Genomic DNA, 21,993 nt, shown 5'->3' with positions numbered 1-21,993 from the left:
GCATTCCAAAATAAAATGTCATTCTATGCTTGTGACTGGTTTAACAGCAGATAAAAATCCCAAAAGTAGAAAAACTGCACTATTTATTGATAACTTGAATAATAAGGCTCATCCCCAAACAATTAACCTTTTGACATTTTCATGCTACTCACATTCATATTATCAACCCAATACTTTTCATACCCAGTCATAATTCACATCCTTTTTAAAAAAATAAAATAAGTGAATTATCAAAATGGGGCCAAAATTTGGAGGTTACCATAAAATTATGAAACTGTTTCCCAAATAATTACAAAAAAAGCTAATTTTGTATTCCATTTATTGTGATATAGTTCACTATTAACGTTTCACATTTAAACAACTCATTGCACTTTCATTTGTCAAAATCTTTTTATTGAAATGTTGATTACACACAAAATTCATCATATATCACTACAAATAGTGATATAATTAATCTCACGACTGTCGCAATGATCTAGACCGGAATCAATTGCAATTCATCAGTTATCTCGATTTCGGCAGCATTTGTGAAAATATAAAGTTCATAGTTTGTCACTGCAGTTATAACAGTTAGTTCGTTGAGGAAACATCAACATTTCATTTTAACATTTATAATTCATCAAATGTATAAGATTTCATAAACAACCTCTGGGAGTAGACAAAGATAGCTTAGCGACCGGTTGAACTCAAGAAAAGAAGAGAAACAAGATGAAGGAAAAGAAAAAAAAAATAAATTAACATTTTCTCTCTAGGGTTACCAACAATTCTTCTAGGAGCCCTGTGGGGGGGCTGTATCTCTCTCATTGGCATCTGAGCATTTAATAATCACATTCAAAGTGTCAATTGCACATTAGGGCTGGCAAAGGTATTTAATCAGTCTTGGTTGGAAAAACATATGCTCTTTTTCTGCCACGTGGTCTAACAATGGGCCCCATATGTTTGTGAATTTGGGTGTCTTACCTTCTATTGCTGCTGTTAGTTTGTCTATCCCCAGGAGTTCCCAGACTTTTACCCACCAATATGCTATGTGAGGACCCTCTACTTCATTCCAAAATCAGGCTCTTGTAAGGTGGGCGGCCATAAGTAGTTGAGTGATCAGTCTGGCAGTAGGACCAGAGCGGGGGTAGGATCCATCGTCTGGTGGGTCGCCTAACAGCATTATTAGTGGGTCCATAGGGAGTAATATCCCGCATATGTCTCTAATCTTTGACCTCATTTCGAGCCAGAAAGTGTGGATGACTGGACATTGCCACCGCAGGTGAGCTAGGTCCCCCTTCGCCCCGCAGCCATGCCAACACGTATCCGGGTACTCCGGGTTTATCGCATGGAGTCTCGGCAGTGAGAAGTACCAACGAAAACAGATCTTAAGAGCACATTCCTTCACCGACGTACACCTGGAAGACTTTTGCGCCCTATCCCAGATTCTTTCCCATGTTTCGGGGGGTATCTCTATTCCTAGTTCGCTCTCCCATGCCACCATATAGGGAAGTTTGTCGTCTTCCGGGACGTTTTCTAGTAGGCGATAACAGGTTGCTATTCTATGTGAACGTTGGCCTTCCGCGACCGTTAACTCTAGGCCTGATGGGGATGTAGTGGCTGCCTTTTTAACGTTCGGGTTGGTAATCCAGTGCCGTAATTGGATTTATTTAAATCTCTCCGTTTTGGGGAGGGTAAACTTTTCTTTACATTGAACAAAAGTGAGTGGGGTATTATTATCGTATAGCTCATGCAATCTCAGGGGCCCCTCTTTTACCCAGTTTCGGTAAGAGTTAGCCTGGAGCCCAGGGGTGAAGGCCAGGTTCTGTGTAATCGGTGAGAGGGGTCCCAAACCTGGTGAGAGTCCCTTCAGTTTATACTGTCTATCCCAGCAACGGAGAGTTGTCCTCGTTGTTGGGTGGAGGGGCCTCCGAGCGGCGCGCGCTTCACGTGGGAGGAAGGGAAGATGAGAAAGACGCTCCAGAGAACAGCTTCTCGATGTCCTGCCACTTGGGGGAGGGGTGTGGGGGGGGGGTGTTGTCGGCCGGATTGGTTTGGTCCAACTCAGGATTGGTGCAATTTGTGTTGCCTGGTAATATCGTACAATGGATGGGAGTCTAAAACCTCCCAGCTGTTTGCTCCAGGTAAGGATCTTGCGCTGAATTCTAGGCGTTTTCCACTGCCATATAAATCGGTTAATCTCCTTCTGCAGGTTTATTAGGTCCTGCTCTGAGATGAACACAGGGAGCGCCTGCAGCGTATAAAGAAGCCTAGGGAGTAGAGTCATTTTGACTGCACTTATGCGCCCCAACCACGATATCTCCTGAAGGGCCCACTTTTGTAGAGATTCTTTGGCGTCTTTTATTAGGGGGGGAATGTTGGCTTTCCATAGGCCTGGATAAACCGGGGTCAAGCTCACCCCAAGATACTTGATTTTGGCGCTGCCCATCTAAGGGAGTAAGTGTTACATAATGCGTTTAGCACGTGCGGTGGTTCCGATATATTCAAGCCTATCGATTTTGTCGTGTTGCTCGTGAATCCAGATATCTCCGCAAATTGGTCAAGCAGGCCCATAAGCGGGGAGATTGAGGCTTGGACGTTTCTTAGGAAACAGAGCACATAGTCTGCATAAAGTGCGACTTTGTGACATTGATCTTCCACCTCAAACCCCTGAATGTCGGGGTGAAGCTGAATGTGCTGGGCCAGGGGCTCCACTGCTAGTGCAAAGACCAATGGTGATAGGGGACACCCCTGTCTGGTTCCTTTATTAAGGGGTATCTGGGTCGTCCATCATGAATTGACTCTTATTCCGGTGGAGGGGATCGGAAATTCGATAGTACCAGTTTGGAAAATTGTGGGCCAAAGCCCTTCAAGACCATTTGCAAATATTCATTCCCATGACATGCTATCAAAAGCTCTGTGTGCATCCAGGGATAGCAGGGACAGGGGACCCGGAAGTGATGGGGCTAGGGCTATCAAGTCAATCGCTCTGCGAGTGTTGTCATAGGCGGACCTCCCCTGGATAAAGCCCGTTTGGTCTCTATCTATTAATGTGGGTAGGATCTCTCCCAGTCGCCGTGCTATAATTTTGCTATATAGCTTAGCTTCCGAATTGAGCAAGGCTATGGGCCGGTAGAATGAACATTCTGCTGGGTCTTTCCCTGGCTTCAGGATTAGTGTTGTGTTAGATTCTGCCATAGATTGTGTGACAGTTCCTTTTTCCCAGCACATGTTAAATAACCTTGTGAGATGCGGTGCGAGATCTTTGCAGAAAGTTTTGTAAAACTTATTTGTGAAGCCATCAGGGCCTGGAGCCTTGCCAATAGGAAGTGACTTAATAGCTAGTTCCATTTCCTCAGCGGATATTGAATCCTATAAGGATTATTGGAGCTCTTGTGGCAGGGTTGCCTTGTTTATGAAGTTTCTAGTGGACTGTGAGTTTCCTCTATGTGGAGCTGCTTGTTCCCTGAAAAACTCAACAATAAGGCATTTCCCCTCTTCAGAATGGGTCCCTCTTCCTCGCTCATCCCGCAAAAAGTCTATCCTATTCTGACGTGTCCGTTTCCCTAACTTGACTGGTAATAATTTGTTAGCCTTTTTTTTCTTTGGTGTAAAAAAATTGTTTGGTACGCATCATGCAGTAGGCCGCTTTTCCCATGTGATGTGCCTCAAGCGCTTTTTTAGCCATTAGCAGATCCCTTAAAGACCGCCGTGTGGGTTTCTTTTTGTGCGCCTCCTCTAATTTACGGGCTTCCCCTTCTTGTTGTTCTTGGAGTGATCTACTCCCTTTTCCCCGTTGCGCAGCTTGCTCTGTAAAGTGCCCCCTAATCACTGCTTTGCTTGCATCCCAAACCGTGCCCCAACTCACGTCATCGGTGTCATTCTCACTAAAGTATACGTTCATGGATTCCCTAATGTGAGCACAGATCCCCGGGTCTTCTAAGAGGAAGTCATTTAACCTCCAAGTGGGTCTTGTCGGGGTAGGGGGGGGCAACTCGGGTGGGGACTAAAGTTAATAGAACTGGGGAGCTGCGAGCCCCTCAGGAAGGATATCTACTTCCTCCACCTCCCGAATGAGCGAATCCGAAATAAAGAACATATCAAGTCTGGAGAAGCCCCCATGAACAGCTGAAAAGTATGTATAGTCCCTCTCATCTTGATGACAGTCTCTCCACACTTCAATCAGGGAGTGTTCTTTAAGCAGGTAGGTAAGGGCTCTAAAGTTGTTCCCATCATTGAGGGTTGGTGGAAGGGTCTGATCAACCAGGGGGTTTACCACCGCATTGAAATCCCTGCCCATAATCACTTCTCCTTCTGCGTGTTCAAATAGAGCTTTCGACAATTTCATAAAAAACAGATCTTGTTTAGTATTGGGGGCGTATATATAGACCAGTGTAATTTTGCGCCCGTCCAGCAAGGCGGTGACCAACAAGAATCTCCCCTCTTCATCTCGCACCATCCCCAAGGTTTTAAAGGGAGTCCCCCTGCGCACCAAAACGGCAACCCCTTGTTTTTTCAGCCCACTCGAGGCAAAGAATTTAGTGGGGGAGAGCCTGTCATTGAGGCGGGGTTCATCTTCCGGCCTCAAATGAATCTCTTGAAGGAATAGAAATGTTGCATCTGGGGATTCTAATCTGTGGAGGAGTGCTTTCCGCTTCAGGGCTGAGTTCAGGCCTTGCGCATTAAGGGAAATGCATCTATAACTCAGGGTTGCCATATTTCAGCGCATGAGTCTTCCCTTCCCATGGCCTCACTCCAGAAGATCAGGGGGGAGGTGTCTACCCAGCGATTTCATTGTATTATGGCCTGTGGGGTGGGTCCCCGGAGAGAGAGGTAAAAATATCAACTAAAGGGCTTTCGGATATACTCAAAAGGAAAATAATAATCAAAATGATAATAAATCGGGTAAAATAGCCAAATCATTTCCATCTCAGAGAATACTATTTCTACAACCAGAGTTAACTTTAACCAAGTGTTGAGTATATTGTGGGCCATCCACTCAGGCACCCAAGCCGATTATCAAGTGGAAATTTCTAATGCCCTCAGATGCAGCCAGACGGGCCTGCATAATTTACAAAATTGTGTTAGAACAGATCATTTTCCCCTTTATCCCTCGGCACAAGGTTGAGGATAAGGTGTCCCTAAAAACATCCATCAAGGAAAGAAGAGGAACATCTTCAGAGGACAAGAGCCTCTATTTGGCAACATGGGGTCCATTTTGGCCGCAAAGCAAGAGTGACATTGCGGAGATCCTCATGAAATCGTGCCCTTGCAGAATAAACTTTTAATGCAGTACAAACATGTCAGGTGGCCGCCCAGTCGTCCTGTTCTCCTGATGGGAGGGTTGTTGTCCCCTCCAGAGCAGAGGCTGGCCTCTCAGGATCAGGTTCCTGACTCAAGTTCGCCGCAGATCGGTGCCGCCGCCGCCGCCAACTTTTCCCTTTTCCAGGTTTCGGCAGGGGATGCGGAGTGGGCCCATCCATGTCCTGAGCGTGTTGATTCAACTCCCTGTTATCCATTGCCCCTGACATCAAAGCTCTCGCCTCTTCTTTGGCGGATATTATGTAGTGTTGGCTTTGGAAGTCGAAAATCAACTTGCAAGGGAATCACCAACTATAGCGGATTTTCTGGGCTCTCAGCCAAGCGGTTACCTTTTGTAGGCGCCGTCTGCATGCTAACGTGTAGGGGGCCAGGTCCTGGAAGAGTAGTACCTTCGTTCCTTGGAAATATGTGTGTCCGAGGCCCTAGCTGCCACCATGATCGCTTCTTTCTGGCGGAAAGAGTGTATTCGGGTAAGCACGTCCGGCACCAGATTCCTTCTAAGTTGGGGCAATGAATAAACCCGGTGGGTTCTCTCTAATTGTAGATCTTCACTTCGCGACAGTTCAAGGAGGGATCTGAACAAAGTCTCCACATATTCGGTTAATTCTTGGTCAGAGATCTGTCGGGGGATACCGCGAAGGCATATATTATTCCGTCGTGATCTATTTTTCAGATCTGCCTGCTTTGCCCACATGTCCTCCAACTGCTCCTCAATGATCTTCACTCTTTCTGTTAGGACCTCATTGTTATGGGATTGTTCGCATACCGTGTTTTCCAGGTCGCTGACCCTGGATTCTATCCTGCCGAGGTGGGAAGTAAGGTTAGTGAGGGATTGAGCCAGAGAGTCTTTGGAGGTTTTGATCTCTTCTAAAATCTCTTGTGTGATATCTTGTTTGAATGATCTGAGCATTCGCTCTAATTCCTCCCTGGACATCGCCATGTTTTGGGCCAGAGTTGAAGCTGGTACTGGGTGAATCTCGGCCGTACTCGTGTGTGTGGGGACTGAGTCCACGGATTGTGGTGTCCAGTAAGCTTGTATGCCGGGTCCCTTCTTTTTTACCCCTGCTTTGGGCATTCCTTAAGATGGTGCTGAAGTCTGTTACATCTGCGCCCACTGGAGGAGTGTGGGTGCCAGGTGAGTAGGGCAAACGTCTGCAGAGTGGGCGGACAGTGGGGGGGGGTTGTTTATTCCGGGCTCCTGGGGAGTTTAAAGAATCCCCTGGCATTGTAGCAGTGTCAGTATTGATTAGAGATTCGCCTTCCTCCCCACCCCAGGGCGGTATTGCACTCACCGGGGTTCAGTAATGCCGCTCCCGGTGGTCTTCCAGGTTGTGGACATTCAGGCATGCAGCGGGGGTCGAGGTCTCCTCTTCATGGCACCGGCGCACGCTGCCATCTTGGTCCTTAGGAAAAGGACTGGGTGCGTCCGTGTCTTCCTCGCCGTACCGGCCTTCCCCAGGGTTCAGCGCATATCATGTGCGCCACCCCGAGCGAACTCCCAAGGGCAGCGCTGTACAGCAGGCTCCGGCGATGCAGAGCCCCCACCTAGATCGGATCCTCAGGGGGAGGCCTGGGCCCACCCGCCATCAAGGGCCATCAAGGATGGGCTCTCAAGAGCGGGGCCGCACCACGGGTCCAGTAGTGCGGAGTCTCCAGCCCGCTCCTACTCACTCCCGCAGAGCTCCGCCGTCTCGGCACCCCACGATGGTCTCCTCCGTGATCGGGCCGCTCTGCTTCCAGTTAGCCGCCGAGCAGCGTCCGCCCGCGGTACCGCCCCTCCCCCTCCTCTGGGCTCATCACGGAGAAGGCTTCCGGTCCCAGCGGACCGCTGTGCTGCTCTTTCTCCAAGCTCACGACCGAGGCGGCGGCGAGGCCCACCCCGTGCCGAGTCCCGGAGTCGTCCCCAGGAGGAAAACATCACAGTCTGCGGGCGGCGGGACCAGCTCCCTTCACTTGTGGGTTTCCTCAGATGGCACTCACCGTCATTTCCCTCCTCGCAGCTGCCGATGATCGCATTCGGGTTCCGCTACCAAGCTTCATGCAATCCGATTTTGTCCCAGAGTTTGTCCGCCGCATCTGTGGCTATTCATGCGCCTACGCAGGGAGAAATCAGGCTGAAATTTCCATTTTAAAATGCTAAAATTACCCGGCTTGGGCACCTTGCAGCGGAGCTCACGGGAAGCACAGCCGCATGGCGTGCTGCCTAGCCACGCCCCCACCAACTCATTGCACTTTCAATACTTTTTTATATCATAAAAACATTTCATAAAAAAAGGAAATAACATTTTTTTAAAGTCATAGAAAACACTTCAAATACGATCCCACGTCCACAATTGTCCCAATCAGAAGGACCTGATTATTTTCATGTATATGTGCTCATTTTCAACAGTATGGATGGCAAGCAACTCTTGTAAAAAACATATAGCTGCAAAAGAACATTCAAAAGATTTCTCTAAAAATAAAAGTTGCCATAACCAACCAGCCTGAACATCCTTGGAGTCCTACAGAATGTACACTAAATGATTTTGGCATTGCCTACTTAGAGAGGTACATTCTATAGTCAGATGGTAAATGGTTTCCACACACTCTTCTTGAAAACAAAATCTACACCTCCCAAGACTGCGTTCTAGACCTCTTCTTGCTCCCAAAATTGTATGTCCCAATTTAAATACCTCCACATTCTTCTTTTAAGTTGTTCTTTGAGGCATTTTTGGAACACAGAATGGAGATTCTCCCTTCTCCCGCCTCTCCCTAAACTCATCTATATTTAAACGGGCATGAGGAGCCTGAACTTGTGCCGGACTCAATTTGGAATCCGGCCCGGAAACGTTTACTCCACACATGGCCAGGGCAGACACATCCTTACTCATTCTTGCTTTTTTTCGTGATTCATTGTTTTTTGCTAGGTCTTTCTGGCATGGTCGTGGTGCAGTAAGTGTTGTCAAATTACGAATAAATTGTTGCGATCCCTTTTGTGCATTTTTCTTTTGCGCCTTTTTATTTTTGGTTTTTGCTAAATTCAAATTCAACGATAACAGGCCCCCTCTTTTCTTACCTTTCCCCCGTCTGAATATTTCAAAACTTTCTCTCCTCTCAATGTCAGTGATCTCCTCCACTTACTTATCCTCCTCAAACAGACATTTGAAAATTCTCATTGAATAGGTCTACAGCTACCTGTAGGATCGAAGACGATGGTGCTGAGAGGGGCAGACTGCCCTCCTGCCTCCCGCCGGTGCACCACCTAGCCCCTGGGTACTTCACCATCTCCTCCACCACTATCAGTGACCTTGATTTAGGAACGGGTGCTTCTAGCCTGGCAAGGTCCTCATCCACAGTATTCACAGGAATATACTCTGTATACACTGTTCCGCTTTTCTCCCTAATAGAACCTTCAATAACTTTTTTTTTTTCTTTTTTTTTTTTTTTTTTTTTAGAGTCAAGCCGTGCTAAAACCTTCCCATGTTTCATTACTGATCTCCATATAATGTCTTGATGCGACAGTAGAACCGTCAAGGCTAGATCTAAGCTTTCAGTCATGTTCCCCCAATTTTTAAACATATCCGTCAAATCATGTTTACCTCTTGAAAATTACAACTCACTTTTGTTTAGGGGCCTCCTCACGTGGCAACTCGGCCTTCTGAGCCTGTTGCCCACCTTTTTCCCCTGCTTCCATCTTGTTCAGCTACTCTCGCAATAAATTGCCATCTACAGGGTTTTTCATTCATAACCTCTTTTTGGGCAACCCATCCCCCATCTCTGCTTATTCCATTCCCCCCACTCACCCCAGTAGGGAAAGCAAATGTACAGTAATATTTTTGCCGTTTCTGAGGAAAAAAGGAATACACACTGGTTTAGGGGCCACTGGAGTACCTCTCAGGTTATATCTTAGAAGAGGAACTTCTGCACCCACTTGGGAAGACAGAACTACCAGCTCCCCTACCTGAACCTTCGCTCCCCCCACCTTCGTTGACATTATTTCCTTCTGCCCACTTCCCCTCTCCATCCTTACACAGTCATGGTTTTAACTTATGACTTTGGGCGTAGGGGAGAAAATAATGGAGCTCAATGTTCGTAACTCCCCAACCTTCACGAATGGGTCGTCGGCCAGAGTACCCACACCACTGTGACCACTGACGTCTGTCGCACAATATAATACCATGAATTCTGGGGCGATAGTTGGCATCTCCTTAGCATCGCCTTTAACATTTACTCTTCTTCCTTTGGTTGCAGTCTCTGGTGTTACCAGAGATACCTCCCCTCTGTTGGAATGATTAAGTACTTGATCAAGAAACACCAATAACCCCAAGTCAGTGATTTCTTTGAATAGATTTTTACTAGCCGATTGGTAAAAGTCATCCATATTGTGTGCTCCAATCTCCTCAGCTGTTCTCGATAGGGGAAATGCCAAACCAAATTCTAAAACGTCTTTGCCCTCCCCTTCCTGCAAACCCAGTCTCCCCTCCTTTATTGGGTTTGGTGTTGACGCTCGTGGCTCTTGTGAAACCACCTCCCTATGGCTTCTATGAATCGCACCACCTTTACGCATATTATCCACAAAGAGCACTTTTGACACTTGCAGGGAACAAGGGTTGCCTTTGGCTGTATGCATTTGTGCCGTCGTTATTACTCACCCCTTCCCCACCAATTCAGTCAGTGTCGGTAACCCATCAAGCTGTTTAGTTTCTCTGCCTGCTCCATCCCGGTGAGCTTCAAGGGGTGCTTCAAGAGTATCCTTCCCTGGTGGCTCCATGTACATACTAGTCTTACTCCGCAGACCAGCTGCCATCAGGACTCCAAAAGAACCACATGGCATAGACAAGTAAACACGTAGACAGGAAGGGACACAGGAGACCACTACCAATGGTATGCTTTTTAAATTGGTCTGTTACTTTGACATTAAGTACGACTGTATACTCTCACTTAAAAAAAATACATTTTTAAAAAAATGAAAAGGATACTTCGGTAACACCTAAAAACGTCTGGGTGAACACACTCGTGCTCAAGTCCTCTCACCGTTTAGCTGCGGTGACTCCTAACCTGTCTCGGGTAAATCAATCACGGGAGCTCCAGCTCTGTCACGCCAAACACACCGAACAAACTGCGTGCAAATCAGTCTTCTGAGAGCTAATGGTTTAATTGGTTTCTACACACGCTAGGTGTAATAAAATGTCTTAACCAGGTCTGCTTTTAGCCACTTTATTTATGAGCAGTATGCATGTCCTTCACTGAAGTCCTGTTAAAAACAAGCATTAGCAGGGGGGGGTGGCGTGGCTTGGCGCCATGGTGAGCAGTTTGGTCCGGTTGGAGCTCCCGGCCATGACCGCGTGTAAACCAGAAATGCCTCGGTAAAATCCAACTTCTATAAAGCAAAATCGGCGTCCGGTGGAGTTTGAGGGCTGCTCCAGCTGTAGCTCTAAAATCAATGCCCTAACCCGGCGGAGGACCGAGATCTGCCGAAGTGGCCTGGCGAGAAACTGCGGCAACAAAGCGATCCCAAGATGGCGGCCCTCGACGCTTCGGCCCGGCCCTCCTCCTGAGGACGATCTGATCGGAGCGGGAGCCGGAGGAGCGCGCCCGTGAGCCCGCAAAGAGTGAATCCCCCGAGGCATGGAGCTTCCCCGGCCCCCTCCCAGCAACTGTCGGCGTGGTGGGTGTCCTCCCCTCCGAAGGGTCCCACGCAAGCAGAGCTACATCGAGTGCCCGGGAGCGGGCCCAGCTACCAGCCGCGGACGAATCTCCCTCCACAGAGTGAACCAGCGCTGCGCCCAGCGACCCCCTGCCTTCCCCCCCAACCTCCGGGCAGAGTCTCCGAGCCATCCGCCCCAGTGAGCGGAGTGTCTCCCGCCGAGGTAACGGAGCTGTAACTTGCTAACCCCCCACTGGGGAGCGACATTCTGGTGGGCGGCGGCGGGCCCTGCCAGCAACGAGAGTGGCTCAGGAGCTGCTTCCAACTGGGGGCACAGCAGCAGCGCTGACCGCAGAGTCGACTCCCCCGCAGCGACGGAAGAAGTTCCGCCCTCCTCTCCCCCTCCCGGCAGACCCCTGCGGGGAAGCAGCTACCCCCAACATGATCCGGGACCGGGAGAGAGTTAATCCCGGACTTTACACGGGCCGGGGCTCGAGTTGGAGCAAGGAAGGGCGGCACTTGCCGCAACCAATAAAGCTGGTCAGGGGCCGCCTCTCATCCCCAGCTCCCAAGAGTGCGCGCGTGGGGCCCTGGCTGCAGCGGCCCACCACAGAAGCGGGCCCCTCACCCGAACTCCCTCCTGAAGCGGCATCTCTTCTCCCTCATCAAATGCTGCGGACCTCAGCACACCTTGGTCCTGCGGACCGGTGGCCCCTGGAGGAGGTGGGCCGTACAGGACGAGTGGCCCCCCCCAACCAACCCAGGCTCCCAACAGTAGAGCCGCGAGACGGGCCAGCTCATAATCACAACCCCCTCTGCCATACACACAAAGAACAATGTCAAGGAACCCTAAAACGCCCAAACACGCTGATATGGCAACCCTGCTAGCGACGCCCGCGGAGAAGACAAAGAAAGGGGAGCATCACGACTCGGCAGGAGCATCCTCCGACTCCAACACGGAAATGCCAGCTCAAACCGTCACTAAAGCAGACCTCCAGGAGCTTCTATCGGCCATAACCAAGGAATACCAAAAAGGGACAGAAGAGCTAAAAGGCAAAATATCGTCCCTAGACAAGAGAGTAGGGGAAGTTGAAATCAGGACAGAAGAAATAGAAACGACCCTGTTTGAGCAAAACTTTGAGATCGGAGAGGGGCGGATAGACTTGCCGCATTGGAGACCAGATGTGAAGCCTTGGAAAATAAGCAAGAGGAAGCGGGAAATAGGTCCAGGTGTAACATCCGCCTGAGAGGAATCCCGAGCTCCGTCTCCGAAGCAGAACTCGACCACTATGTCAACGACTTATTCCGCTTCATACTCACGCTCCCAGATGGAGCCCCTCTGGAGTTCGACAGGGTTCACAGGGTCAGAGTCAGGCAAAACACATCCTCCCCGCCAGACGTCCTAGCAAGAGTCCACTTCTACAAGGTCAAGGAAGAAATCATGAGGGAAGCTAGGAGCTCAGCCCGCATCAGCTTCAGAGATGCCGAAATTTCCTTGTACCAGGACCTGGCAGCAGCTACACTTGCCAAAAGAAAAGCCCTCAGACCACTCATCGAATGGCTACGGGACAGGAAGACACCATACCGCTGGGGGTTCCCCACAGCCCTAATCTTCAAATGGGAGGGGAAACCGAGACTAATCCTCTCCCTCAAGGAAGCCGAGCGCCTCATGAACCCGGATGCCGAGGGGGAGACTCCCGAGGGAGCTGGGGAGACCTCTGGGAGACCCCATAGAGACCCCTCTGGGTCATGGGCCAGAGTATCAGGTCGCCGCAGACCCCGAGGTCCACCGAGCAAAACAAAAAAGGACAACAACCGATAAGGTGGAACTCCCCTCCAGCCACAGCCCCGACACAAGGAGGAGGCTCGACACTCCCCCCTCGGAACTAGTTACTGGCCCAGCGGGCAACAGAACCAAACTCCCGCGTGTTGCTCGTCCGAACGAACTAACTACCGGCTCGGGCCCCTCAAGCTCAATCTCCCAGGCTGCTCTTCGGTCTTCCTAAATGGTGGGGAATCACTCTCACGCAGCCGGAGACGGAGCCCCACCCTCTCCTTCGGAGGAAGGCCGAACGTCTTCAACCTGGATTTTACCGGTTAAAGGAAGAGGCACCCCATGCCTCCATCGAAGCTGTTACACCGGTCCGGCCAAGCGCCCCGTTGGTCGAAGGCTGGTCCGGAAATCATGTTTGGGGGTCAGGGGGAGGGGGGGTGGGGAGGGGTCCCTCAGGATGGGGGGGGTCTGCTGCATGAAGACACCGAAAAATCTGAATCATCCAACCTCTGGGAAAGACTATGAGCTGAACTACCCCGGGTCCAAGGGATGGGTTCATTAAACAAGTCTCTCCTCATCACGACTTGGAATGTTCAGGGTCTCAACGCGCCAAGAAAACTGAAGGCGGTAGAACACAGACTGGACCAACTTGTAGCTGACAGTCTTCCTCCAGGAAACTCAACTTATCGGAGAAGATGAAGCACGGATCCGCTTCCGATGCTACCCGAAATGTTACTTCGCCTCAGCCAAACAGAAAAAAAGAGGGGTTGCAATCCTGTTAAGCCAAGACTTGCCACTAACCCGGATTACCGTCAGAAGAGACCCTGAAGGGAGATACCTGCTCCTAAAAGGCCTCCTAGTCGAACAGCCAATCACCCTAGTTACACTCTACGGTCCAAACAAAGACCAAGGCCAATTTCTCCGCAACCTCCTTCTTACTGTCTCCGCCTTCTCCTCTGGGCACTTATTAATTGGAGGAGACTTTAACCTTCCTCCAGATCCCAACATGGATAAGACGCTCCCAGCCTCCAGGGAAGACTTCAGCAGATCCCTAGCCATGGCCGAATTCCTCCGGGAAACCGAAACGATTGACATCTGGAGACTGCGCAACCAGCGTGAAAGAGAAAACACCTTCTCACATGTCCACAACGGGTACTCGCGGATCGATCTCTTACTAGTCGCTAGCCCCATTGCCCCCTGCGTGGAAGAAACTCATATTGGGCACATTGCTATCTCAGACCATGCACCAGTCACGATGACTCTGCTCCTCCACGGAGTCCCAGAACACACCCAAAGGCAATGGAAATTACAGGACCACATCTTGGCAGACATAGCGGCTAGCTCCGACCTCACCGAAGCGATCCAAAACTATTTTGCTGAGAATACAACCCCAGACTCCTCAACGGCAACAGTGTGGGACGCCATGAAACCGGTGATCCGAGGGGTGGCAATGGACGCCTCAGGCAGGCTCCGGCAGCAAAGCCTCTTGAAGCAGCAAAAACTGGAGGAGCGGCTAGTCGAATTGGAAAACAAGCTTAAACATCGCTACACGAAAACAATGAACCGCGAACTAAAAAAAGCAAAGAGAACTGGAGATGCACCTGGCAGACCGGGCCGCCAGAACCTTAACCTACACGAAACAATTTTACTATCTCAATAGCAACAAAACGAACAGGCTCCTAGCTCACAAATTGAAAAAGCTCCAAACCAGGAACTTCATCCAAGCCCTGCTGGATAAAAACGGCTCCCTACACCACCTAGACCTGGAAAAGCTTGAGATAATGACCCAACACCACCAGGAAATCATGGCGGGACCCCCGACCCCGGGCCACTCCATTGCTCAGTTCCTAGCTCCAATCCCAAAGCTGCAACCTTCCCACACTTGGTGTCCGACCTGGAGGGCCCAATATCGGCGTAAGAAGTCAGCGAAACAATCCGCCAGCTGAAGAACACCACACCCGGGCCCGATGGGCTGACCACGAAATTCTATAAAGAAGTTTGCCCACTTGCTGGCACCCCACCTGGCAAGTCTATACAACTCGTTCCTCTCCACTGGTGTAACGCTCACCTGATTCCCACGGAGGCGCAGGTCTGGCTTCGAGTGCTGATGCTTCTTCAATGGTGAAGCGCAGGACTCTGAAGATGGACAGGAAGGGCCCTCTACTCTGGCTTCTCCGGCTCGCAGGAATATTCCCCTGTGCGTGAAAAGGGAGTATTACCTACTGACTGAGTTATGCTCAAGCCTCCCAATCTCTTCCAACCCTCCACGATACCCTTCCACGATTCCCCGTGAAGTCTCACCTTAGGGTCAGGAAGGATGAGCTCTCGATCCTGCTTCTGATGCAGGGGCGCGTTGAAACCCAGTTACTTCACTGGATTGAGGATTGATGGGAGTTCAGGTAAGCTTGAGTATTCAGGTAAGGCTCTGTAAAAGGTCTGTTGCAAGTTCAAAAGTCCAAGCTTAATAATAATGTTCATTGTCTTTTTGCAGCAAGCGCTAATGCTTATGTCTTTTTTCCCCTTAGGGGCCGGGGTTCGGAATGCCGGAGATATGGCACCGACCCGAAGTGAAACGTGCAGTTCCAGTTCCAGTAAATGGCAGGTTAGTTCTGGATGAGCGCTCGGGAACTGTCTTTGCATACGCTCATTCAAAGTCTGTCTTTTTTCCCCATAGGGGCCGGGGTCCGGAAAATGCCTGGAAGCGGCAAGACCCGAAATGAAATGGGAATGACCCAACAGGTAAGTCTTATTCCCTTCCTTCTCTCACCTCTTATTCTTGTCTTTTTCTCTAGGCTCTGGGAAGTGGCTGTGTATCCGGATGATCGCTGCTGAAGATGGAGGAACCTAAGAAAGTTGAGTGAAATGCAGCGCTGCAGCGATCGTAACGAAATGCTTTTAAAAATAATGTCTTCCCTTTCAGGATCGTCGGTGATGTCTCCGTGGTGCAGATTTAGCTGGTAAGGTCTCTTGTCTCCCTTTGCAGGTGACCCAGGATGCTGACAGGCGTGGCTGAAGTCCAGATGCAGGAGCTGACACGGTGAGCGTCCAGCTGTGAGGAGCAGAACAACGCGAAGCTGAGTTGCTGATCGGGTGTGGTTTAAATAGCTTTGGAGAGAAGTCCCAAGTGTGTATCCTTCCTCCGATCAGGTATGTATCCTTCCCCGACCACACCCGGGTGGAAAGTAGTCCCACAGGTAAAGTAGTTCCATTCAGGCCTCAAGAGGGCCTGGATGTGGCAGCATGGTCCGCATCAGGTAAGTGCACATTAAAACACTTGAACACATGTCTAGCGGCGCCAGGACAGAGGTCCAACATGAGCCTGGCGCCTAAGGCGCCAGGACTGCGTCCAAAGGGCCCCAGCTTGGGCCCGCTGGCACTCCCCTGGGGGAAATGATGCCTGCCTCTGGGGTCGCTGGGTCGGACCTGGCTCCTTGGAGGTAGGCATCATGACAACTGGCTCCACAACTCCATCCATGAACGAATCCTTAACTGTGCTAATCCCGAAACCGGGGAAAGACTGCACGCAGTGCGCATCATACAGGCCCATATCCCTCCTAAACAACGACGCAAAGATATTCTCCAAAATCCTGGCGAACAGGCTGGCCCCGCTCCTCCCAGAAATCATCCACTCGGATCAAGCAGGCTTCATCCCAGGGCGGGGAACCCTAGAAAACATCCGTAGAACCGTTATCATAGACTCAGCAAACAGGATGGGCTCCAAGATGACAGTCCTCTCCCTGGATGCGCACAAGGCTTTCGACATGTTGGACTGGGGGTCCCTGAAGGAAGTCCTAGGACATTTCGGCTTCGGCCCAAACTTCACAAAGTGGGTCCTTGCCATCTATCAAAATCCCCACACGAGGCTGCGACTGAACGGAGTCAAATCCGACCAAATCAAAATAACCAGAGGCACAAGGAAGGGATGCCCACTTTCCCCCCTCATCTTTGCCCTCTCAATGGAGCCTTTCGCGGACAGGATCCGCCTGAACCCATCAATACATGGGCTTACGGTCAAGGAGGAGTCATATAAAATAGCACTGTATGCGGACGACGTGCTGCTCACGCTCACCCGAACCACGGAATCCATAAGAGCACTTTGGCAGTCCCTCGAGGAATTCCACGCAGCTTCGGGGTTCACAGTAAACATCCGCAAATCTGCTGCCATGGGCATCAATATCCTAAAGAAGACTAAAACACTGCTGGAAGCAGAGTTCCAGATCCCCTGGACAAAAAGCAACATTAACTACCTGGGAGTCCAGCTCCCCAACAAAACCGAGAAGCTGTACAAGGCAAACTTCCCGGCACTCTTCAGAGAATTAAAAAAAGACATCGGACGCTGGAGAGCCCAGGAGATCTCGTGGTTCGGGCGGATCACGGCAGTAATAATTAACCTAACCCCACGGCTGCTATATTTTGCTCAGGCACTGCCAGTGGCGATCCGGGAGAGGGCTCTGTGTAAGCTGCAGGGGGAGGTGCTGAGCCTCATCTGGGAAGGAAAGAAGTCAAGAATCCCAAAGCGCATCATGCTCCGGAGTGCTGCCCTGGGAGGGCTGTGGGTCCCGGATGTGGCGCGGTACTGCTTGGCGGCCCAGCTGGCCCCGGCCTTCTCCTGGAAGCTTCAGACCAACGCCCCTGGTGGCTGCAGCTTGAAGAAGATGGGAGTAAAACCCCGATTGAATGGCTGCCCCACAGCAAGGAACCCAAGGGACCCCCAAATGAGGGTCCACTACCATCGACCAGAAATACTGTAGCCAGCTGGAGGAAGGCAGCCCGCCGGTGGAGATGCAGGAGCATAATGGGCCCCCTTACCCCAGTCTGGGACAACCCTGACTTTTCCCCAGGAGTCGCACCAAACCAATTCGCGGAGTGGAGAGCCGGGGGCCTGGAGACCTTAGCAAACTTCTACGAGAATGGTCGCCCATTAAACTTCGAGGAGTGCAAAGCAAAGTTCAAAATCCTGGAGACCGAAAGATTCACATACACACAACTAAGGCACTGGATGTCGAACGAGCAAGTCAGGAAGCACGGCAGCAGAGAACTTTCGGCACTAGAGCTTACTCTGTCGGAAAGCCTCCCGAAAGGGAAAATCTCCACCTTGTACAAAATTCTGGACAGGTCTGACCCCTCGATAAAAGAGCCCTATATGCTCAAATGGGAAGAAGACATCGGCAGACCGATCGAACCAGAAGAATGGCAGCACATCTGGTCCCGCGCACAAAAGAGCTTGAAGTGCGTGACCAACAAAGAAAGCGTGCTTAAAGTTTGCTATAGATGGTACCGCACCCCCGAAATTCTAAACAAATGCAACGCAGCCATCCCTGCCCAGTGCTGGAGGGGATGCCAGGACCGGGGAACCTTGTTCCATCTCCTTTGGACTTGCCCGAAAGCCACCCAGTTCTGGGAAAAGATCCTGGATCAGATCAAGGGAATTACCGCACTTTCCATACCCTGGGAAACAGGAATCGTGCTGCTGGGGGGGGGGGACTGGAGATGGCCGGTTCCCCCTGACAGGCGCCCTGGCGGATCTCTGCTCCCACCTCCTCACGGCCGCAAAAATTTCTATCGCCAGACTCGGGAAACACCCGGAAGGCCCGTCTACGCAAATGTGGCTGTCCAAATGCTGGGACATTGTGGCAGCCGAGAAAGTCACGGCTGTTAGACTCGGCAATAAGCCTAAATTTGAACGTACCTGGGCCCCCTTCCTAGACTTCTCGCAGCAGTTCCCTGGCCTGGCGAGGCAGCCCCCGACGCTGCGCTGGATGGAATCCCAGGACTGAAAAGGGGGGAATCGAATCGCAGGCCGAGACGTGGTACAGTCCCCTGAATACCCCCAAGTCACTATAGACTATATAATCTGGAGACACGAGCCCAGCAGAGCTGCCACAGAAGGAACCCAACCCACATCCAGCTACATAGAAACTTTCGAAAGCTGGACCCTTCCCCATTGTGGAATAAAGCAGTCTTCCCCTCTCCCCGTTACTCCTTACCTACTGACTGAGTTATGCTCAAGCCTCCCAATCTCTTCCAACCCTCCACGATACCCTTCCACGATTCCCCGTGAAGTCTCACCTTAGGGTCAGGAAGGATGAGATTTTTTTGTGTTATGTTATGTGATATCTTTTGTGTCATGCAAATAAGTGAATTTTGTATTTCATGTTTTAGTAACTGTTTTTTAGTGTTTAGTACACTGTGTTAGGTGAGGGTAGTGTTTTATGTTTAAATTCAGTTCGAATTATTTGAATAAAAATTTGTTATACACATTTTTTAATCAATTATAGCAGACGGTCCATTTTGTCAGGACTAGTGATGCCGGAAAACCTTATAGCGTTCCTGTGTAAAGGGGGTTGGATGTAAGTAAAACAAGACGTGTTAGTTTGTTTTATGTGCGGCATGTTTCAGTCACTCAATGGCTTCACCATATTTGAGAAAGTGTCCAAGAAAGATTGATTGATGGATGGATTGTGCTCTGTTCTTGTGAAAGAACTTAAATAAACTCCAACCTTGCCATTTCCCACATTTGGAGTGGTATTCCCTTTAAAAATGCTTTAATGCGAGGCCACCAGGGGGCGTGCAGATGAAGGTCGCATCTGCATAATCCTCGGTTCCCATGTTCCTAAAAGTGGTCTGAGCCCCTGCTTTTACACCCCCACCCACCCCCAAATGGACTGCAAACGGAGGTGGGTGAACCTCTCATAGCTGCAGACAAGAAATCGAGGGGAATCGCCCCCGAATTGGGGAGGAATCAGCCTCTGATTATGGCGGTAGGAAACGAAAGTGGAGCCGCCGTTTCCAGAGGAGCTGTGAGTAGGTGTATGACGACGCACTTCCGCCGTGCCAGTGAGATGCCCCTGGAGAATTCCGATGGGCGCCGGAGAGGAGCATCTAGACCAGGGGTGCACAACTGATTTTGACAGAGGGCCGAAAGTACCGTACATGATGTCTATAGTGGGCCGAAAAGTAAATGTGGATGGGGCTGTAGGTGCAGTGGGTGGCGGCGTGGCAGGAGGCTTTTTCAACCCCTAATTTTTAGTAAACACATGGAAAAAGAATACGTTTTTGAGGTGCAATGATTTTTATTTGTATTTCAAACTTATATTTTGTACTACACATTTTCCATTGTTATGTATTTCTATTTAGTTATTGCATATCGTCTGTTTAATTAAATTATATATATTTTATTGACACTTGATTGGGCATTGCATTATTTTGGACTGTTATACTTTGCTGTTTGGATTGCCCAAGAGGAGCATGGCCTTCGTTGAGTCAGGTTTACACAAAAAGCAAAGGATGTACATCTCCTAACTGTGCCTGCTTTAGCTTTATTTTTGGGTTCACTCTTGGAATGCGACACTATGCCCCACGACACCCACCCCTCAAGCAAACACTATGCCTCACGACACCCACCCCTCACCAAACACTATGCCCCACGACACCCACCCCTCACCAAACACTATGCCCCACGACACCCACCCCCAACCAAACACTATGCCCTACAACACCCACCCCTCACCAAACACTATGCCCCAAGAAACCCACCCCTCAACCAAACTCTATGCCCCACGACACCCACCCCTCAAGCAAACACTATGCCCCAAGACACCCACCCCTCACCAAACACTATGCCCCAAGACACCCACCCCTCACCAAACACTATGCCCCAAGACACCCACCCCTCACCAAACACGATGCACCCACAAACAAAACACCATCCCCATGCCTCCTCACCCCCACAACAAACATCTCCATGCCTTTGGTAGTTAGTGTTCTTACTGAGGAGGATGTTTAGAATGCAATGGTGGCAGCCCTCAACACACATAAGTGTGGATTATGAGGGGTCTGCTATAAAACAGGTGATGCGAATCGTGAACTCTTCCATTTGTGCATACACAAGAGAGGTGAGGGGATTAGGGCAAAAACAATTCAAGGATGCAGATCAGAAAAGCAGAGATGGCTGTTCCTTTGGGAGTCGGCTAAATGGCATTGGCATCAAAATATCTCTGCACTGTGCATCCTACATTGTTCACTGGTCGAAGTGTATGAAAAGAAGTAGTGGAACTATTTTATTTTTTTATTTTTTTTATTTATTTGTTTGTAATCAAAACTATGTTCCCTGATGGTCTGCACAGCACAAACTACATCCCTGCGCCCCCTCCCACACACAATCCAAACCCCCCCACCAAACACACCTGCTATGTATGGGAATGTGCAGTGCACTGAAGTGCAAGCTTTAACTTCTTCCTATACTTTTATTTTAAAACTAAACCATTCCAGAAAGGTTTACTTTTAAAATAAAAGTATAGGAACAGTGAAAGTTAAAAATAAAAGGTTTGGGATCACCGTTCCCGCCCACTCCGATTTCTGACATAGTTTACTTTTTATACATATATCCGCTGTCGGTGCCATTCACTGTCTATTGTTCAGCAGGTTTGTCTGTTATGCAGAACACATACGTGGATAATGCTAGCTGTCCGCTATCGTGTATATATCCCAGTTATATATATGTGCATTCCTTTTTAAATGAAAGCACAATGCTTTTAGGTGTGTGCGCGGATCGTGTGTATGTCTATTGCAGGGGAATATTTATTAATTACTGGAGCCGTCCCGCTGTTAGCTATGTATACTTGAGGCCAAGTGATGTGCACACCACTTGTATACACAATAGCAGGCGCTGCATGAAAGCCCATTCTGCATGCGTCTTTCTCGGCACACAAAAGGATGTGACTTTGACTTTCAAAGCACTTTATACGAAAAGATGATGGCTGGAAGGTTTTGAATAAATCATAAGCAGGAAAGCAGCATTCACCCCAGGCGCATATGGGCGCCCCAAACTACTTTATTGGGTAATAACATGTTTATGGCTCTTCCCCCCTCCTTTACAAGAGGTAGCAGCCAACTGCCCTGGGCAATCTAGACAACTTGAACACCTCACTCAAGGTAGCAGAACCTGCATTCTGGCAGCCCTGCTGAGTTTAAATGAGAAAGGAAAGTCAAACAAAGACTTTCCTAATGGAGGGAGGCCGTTGCTAATTGCGGGCTGCTCTCCATTAGAAAAGTCCTTAATTGCCGCGGGCCGCAAAAAATAACATGCCGGGCCGCACTTGGCCCGCGGGCTGTATGTTGTGCACCCGTGATCTAGACCCTTCTAGGCCTTGGCTGATGTGCTCCGCGCCGGCAAACCCCCGTGGCAAAGCTGGGGCTGAGGCACTGGGCCGCCGGCGACTGCAACAGAGCACCGTCCCCCCCCCAGGGGATTTCTCGAGCGGACCACATCGGCTGGGCAGAACACCGACCCCCA

The 21,993-nt window shown here is 49.9% G+C and overlaps 1 protein-coding gene across 2 annotated transcripts in view; it reads right to left on the bottom strand.

Annotated features, from left to right (window-relative positions):
- Window positions 1-21,993, bottom strand: part of ECPAS (Ecm29 proteasome adaptor and scaffold) — a 3,148,361-nt gene that overhangs the window by 2,887,104 nt on the left and 239,264 nt on the right. The gene's annotated exons all lie outside the window — the stretch shown is intronic.

This window comes from Ambystoma mexicanum, chromosome 6q, assembly GCF_040938575.1.
Source record: "Ambystoma mexicanum isolate Mex_15411 chromosome 6q, UKY_AmexF1_1, whole genome shotgun sequence".
NCBI classification, from domain to species: Eukaryota; Metazoa; Chordata; class Amphibia; order Caudata; family Ambystomatidae; genus Ambystoma; species Ambystoma mexicanum.
This window is presented reverse-complemented; position numbering and strand designations above follow the sequence as displayed.